This window comes from Phascolarctos cinereus, unplaced genomic scaffold, assembly GCF_003287225.1.
Source record: "Phascolarctos cinereus isolate Bilbo 61053 unplaced genomic scaffold, phaCin_HiC Scaffold_5;HRSCAF=322, whole genome shotgun sequence".
Classification (NCBI taxonomy): Eukaryota; Metazoa; Chordata; class Mammalia; order Diprotodontia; family Phascolarctidae; genus Phascolarctos; species Phascolarctos cinereus.
Window position 1 is genome coordinate 127,130,214 of NW_027555958.1, and position 6,000 is coordinate 127,136,213.

Genomic DNA, 6,000 nt, shown 5'->3' on the forward strand with positions numbered 1-6,000 from the left:
CTTTTAGCAGGAAGAAAAAGAAAGATAAATTCCAATCAAATAACCACAGAATATGTAAAATAATTAAGAGGCTACCTACCAAGGCTACCAAGGGACTATATGAATACAACTACAAAGCATGCTTTTCAGAAATAGACAGTCCCAAATAATTGGAGATATATTAAATGCTTATTGTTGAGCTATGTCAATATAATAAAAACAACAATATGTAAATTAATTTACTTATCAAGAACAATACTAATCAAACTAATGCATTACATTCAAAGAGTAGGGGAAAAAATTAAAATTCATCTGGAAGGAAAAAACTTCATATCTTATGGGAAATAATGAAAATAAAGAAAAGAAATAGGCACAGTAATACCAGATCTAAACTACTACAAAGCAGTAATCAAGAAAACAATTTCTTACTGGATAAGAAGTAGAAGATTAAGTACAGAAGATCCGGAAGAAATTGAATGAAGTACCATAGTATTCAACAAACCTAGGGATATAAACCACTTAGATAAGGACTCATTATTTTACATATTTCTGGGAAAATTAAAAAGGAGTCTGGGAGAAATTAGACTTATACCTTTCATACCACATATCATAAAAAGCTCTAAGTGAACACATAACCTAGACATAAAAGATCATATCATAAACAAATTAGAGGCTCAAAAAAGGAGACACCTTTCACAACTATAGCTAGAGGAAGAGTGCGTGACCAAACAAGGAATATAGTTGATTATAGGAGGTAAATTGAATAATTTTGATTATATAAAATAAAAAATGTTTTTGCACAAACAAAATCAATTCAGTTAGCATTAGAAGGGAAACACTTAACTATGAAATAATATTTGAAGAAATTTTTCAGATAAAAGTTTGCTACCCAAGCTATGTGGAAAATTGATATAAATATATAAGAACAAGAGCCATTTCACAATAAATAAATGGCCAAGGAAGATGAATAGGCAATTCTCAAAGGATGAAATGTAATCAACAATTATATGAAAAAAGTGCTCCAATGTATGTAATGGGGTACTGGCCAATAACAGCCTAGTCCCTAGGAAAATGACCAGCATGTACTTCCTGATATATTTCCCCTACATGGATGTTTGGTGAATCTATGTAAGGTATTCTATGTTTCCTGTCCTCATATTGGGGGGCAAGGAGGTTCTTTTGACTAGCTAATAAGTCAGAATTGAATACAGCTATGAATACAACTAAATACAAAAGGCCACAATAACTTGATATATTTTTTCTCCCTAGAAGAGTTAAGTGAGGAGTAAAAATTGCTGCGGGCCTCTGGGTGGGAGAGGGGCATTGGATTCATTCTCCCCTACAGTTGTCAGGAAATAATACTCCCTCCATTACATATTCATGGAAGCAGTCCAGTCACATAGGATATAGAGAGATTGTATCAGGCAGACATTCTACCATGCTCCAAAGAATTGGGATCTAATTGCCTAGTACCCACTTATGCTAATAATTAGAAAAATGCAAATTTAGACAGCTTTGATATTCCACCTAATACTCATCAGATTTGCAAAAATGACAAAAAAGGAAAATGATGATTGTTGAAGAAGCTATGAGAGGACAAGCACATTAAGTACAAGAACATTCCTTTTTGTTTTAGGAAAGATTTGGAAGTTTTTTCCTTAAACTGATCTAGAGGCATAGAATGATATGAATGGTCAATATATGCATTTATTTTTTATATGACTATACCCACTTATTATAAGGGAAGGTTTTTATTTTTCCTTCAGGTCAGTAGTGATAGAATAGTGACTGTGATCCTGAAAAAAAGGAAAAAAAGAAAAGAGCATGAGTGAATCATTTTAAAAGATGGAAGAAAGTTCAGAAGGGGACACAACAGAGGAGCATTAGAACTGACATGATAAATTAAAATTTTATGGGGAAAAAAGCTCCACATGGTTGGGGGAAAATAAACTATATAGAATAAAAGCTCATGGTTTCATATACAATTACACTTTAATTTCTTTAATTATATTAAAATATTCATTTTTGTTGATGTTTATAAAGTTCATAATAAAATTTTTTAAAAGAATACTGTCAGGAGCCAAAGTCAGTAAACAAGCATTCATTAAGTGTTATGTGCTGGGATTACAAAAACAAGCAGAATGAAAAGTAGTCCCTATCCTCACAGAGTTACCTTCTGATGAGGGAAGACATAAAAGAAAGAGAGATACGTGGAAGATGTCCACAGGAAATCCTTGAGTGTGTGTGTGTGTGTGTGTGTGTGTGTGTGTGTGTGTGTGTGTGCGTGTGTGTGGCAATTGGAGTTAAGTGACTTGCCCAGAGTCACACAGCTAGCGAGTTTTATGTGTCTGAGGTCACATTTGAACTCAGGTCCTCCTGACTCCAGGGCCAGTAATCTATTCACTGCGCCACCTAGCTGCCCCTGCAGGAAATCTTAAGGGGGTGCCTATGAATTAGGAATCAATAAATATTTATTGTTGTTTTTCAGGCATGTTCCATTCATTGTGACCCTGTGGGCTATACTGTCCACGGGGTTTTCTTGGCAAAGATACTGGAGTGGTTTGCCATTTCCTTCTCTGGTGGATTAAGGCAAACAGAGAATAAGTTACTTGGCCAGAGTCACACATCTAGAAACTGTCTGAGGCTGAATTTGAACTCAGGTCTTCCTGATTCCAGGCCCAGTGCTTTATCCACTGAGCCATCTAGCTGCTTCAAACATTTCTTAAGCACTAACTATATGCCAGGCTAATCACTGAAGATACAAAAAGAGACAAAAAACAGTTCCTCCCCTTAAGGAACTTACAATCTAACTGGAGAGACAACATATAAATAAATACGTATAAAGAAAGCTATATAGTATAAATAGAAAACAGTTAACAGAGGGATAGCACTGGAAGTAAGAGGGTATGGGGAAGGCTTCCTGTAGGAGGTAAGATTTTATTTGGGACTTAAAGAAAGCCAGAGATGTAAGTGGTCAGAGTGGAGGAGCGAAAGCATTTCAGACACAGGGGAGAGCCAGAGAGAGTTGCCAGAACCAAGAGATGGAGGAAATGGTTGAACAAATTATGTTATATGTACATATGGAATACTGCCATACTATAAGAAATTATTAAAGTGACAGTTTCAGAGGAACCTGGGAAGACTTGTATGAACTAATGTAGAGCGAAGTAAAACAGAACCAGGAAAACAAATTTACACTACACAACATCATGAAAATGAGAAATCTGAATGACGCCATGATCAACTATGATTCCAGAGGGCCAATGATAAGGAACGAGACTCCCCTCCTGACAGAGAGATGGTGGCCCAAATAAGCAGAATGAGACACACATTTTTGGATGTGGCCAATTTGAGAATTTGTTTTGCTTGAGCATGCATATTTGTTATAAGGATTTGGTTTTTCTTTTTTCGGTAGCTGCAGAAAAAGGAGACTGCTAAGAGTGACTTCATGGATAAAGATAGAAGTCCAGAGCCATACCAAGGCCTCCACACAAAAGACAGTAGCATATTTTAATGTTGGCATCGACACGTAAATTTTATCTCCAGAGTTGGTTACTTTTCTACTGGCATAAAGTTGGTAAACTCTTGATCAAGAGAAGTTAGTTATTTCTCTACAAGACTATAGGAGCTGATATTCATTTTTCTGGATATTGAGTTAGGGTTTGAGAGAAGTGAGAATAATTCGATTGCCTGTTTATTTTCCCAATTTGGCCTCAATTCAATATTTTCCTTTTTGATTTGTTACTTCTGTGAGGTCTGTTTGTATACGTTATGTGCTGGAATGTCTAAAACTTATTTGCATTATTAGAATTATCCAAATTATCCCAGAATCCCAAGTAGTAAAGGGTTCCAGAGTTGAGGTAGGGCCTGCTTATACAAGAATTCATATATAAACTGATGAGGTCTTGGATTAATGAATAAGCAGTGGGAATAGTGTGGAAAGGACAAACAAATGCATGAGACATTTCAAAGTAATATTTAACAATATTTGGTGACTAATTTAATATATTGGAATAAGAGTAATGATCCCCTGGACAGAAAAAGGGAAGCAAGGACAGGAAGTTGATCTGTAGAGAAAGATGATGGATTTTATTTTAGATTTGGCTTTTGCAGCAATAGCAGGGCCTCTTCGTGGAAATGTCCATTTGGAAGTTGGAAATATGGAACAATCATTCAAGCAACCTTTTCCAAAGAGCAGCTCTAACTCTGACAATGAAGCTCAAGGTAATGAGTGCCTGAGCAGTCAAAAAAAAACAAAAAGAGCAATTTCCAAGATTCTACACACTTTTGAAAATGTTCCAGGCCTTAAGAATCTGCAGAGATACTAATCCTTAGGAATTCAAACTCCCAAAGCAGCTTCAAATTAAAGTGGTACAAATGAGAAGAATTACAGCTCACATTGTTTAAAATAACCCCCTAGGAGATTGCCTTTTTTGAAACTCAGCCACTGTGCTGCTCTGCTCTTGCTTATGCTGAGGACAAGGGCGTTAGGGCCAGCTGTACTTTATCCTACAGATACAGAATGAAGTGCAATTGAACTTTCATAGGCTGTACTCATCTAATTAGTTGTCAGAGTTTTTTATAAAGACTTTTAAAAAACGTAATGGCTGGGGGGCAGCTAGGTGGCGCAGCGATAGAGCATCGGCCCTGGATTCAGGAAGACCTGAGTTCAAATTTGGCCTCAGACATGTAACTCTTACTAGCTGTGTGACCCTGGGTAAGTCACTTAGCACCATTGCCTAGCCAAAAAAAAAATGTAATGGTAATCACAGTCTATATTGTGTTCTCTTAAGATGCCCTTTTTCCTCAACTCTCAGCTCAAGCACCTTCTCCAAAGGAGGCCTTCCCTTATCCCTCCAAATGTTCTTTCCACCCCACCCTCAACAACTTTGCATTTATTTTATTTATGTATGCTGTTTCCCCTGATAAAATGTAAGTTCCCTAAGGGCAGGAACAGTTTCTCCAAGAGGACCAATGACATCAGGAAAACGATGTCTTGACTTGAGAGTGAATTAGATAGCAATGAGGCAGAGCTGCACGGTCATGAGCCTCACTCTCTCCTCCAGAGAGACATACAGCAAGACATACATAAGTCAAGATGACTGGCAATGGCCCAGGAGGCACATAGTAGGTGCTTAATAAATGTTTTTGATGTATTCATTGACTAATCTTCATGAAGGCTATTCAGCGTTGTGCACTGAAATTGGAGTCAAGAGACCTGGCAGAAATTCTTGGCTCTGAAGCCTTTTCCCTGGTGACCCTTCATATTTTTGAGTCTTGGCTTTCTAATCTATAAAATGAGGATAGTAATTCTCTTACTCCCTACCTCATGGAGTCATTATGGGGAAAGTGTTCTTCGAAACTTAAAATTGTGTGGAAATGGTTGTTGTTTTGTTGTTATTTTGTCCTTGGGCTGAAAAGTAAATGACAGCATGGTTAACAGTTGATACACCATCGTATCTACATTTGGGGGAGTTGGTTAGAACATGGTGCCAAAATATCTGAGGCTTAGATATTTAGGGCAGTAAACTTAGCTCAACTTCACAGTCATAACCTATACTCATAACGATAGTGTGCTGGTAAATGTTTAACAGCCAGCTCTCTGGGGAGAAAAAAAGTATGCACAACACACTTTTGAGTTTAATTCATATTCTTAACATTTTCTCCATCAGCTTTCTATAGTCTAGATAATCAACAAAACAATAAATCAATCCATAGTTTACAGCATTTGCTAATTCTGAATTGCAAATGCTCACACTGAAAATTTAACAGCTGACCCTGCCAAGTTATTTGGTAGGAGATGGTGGCTCCAGCACACTTATGACACTAATCCCAGATGAGGAACCTGGCCTCGAGGCCACATGTGGCCTTCTAGGTCACTGGGTACAGCCTTTTAACTGAGTCCAAGTTTGACAGAATAAATCCTTTTATTAAGGGGATTTGTTCTGTGAAGTTTGAATTCAGTCAAAGGGACACACTTGAGGATGTAGAGGGCCACATGTGGCCTCGAGGCCACAGTTT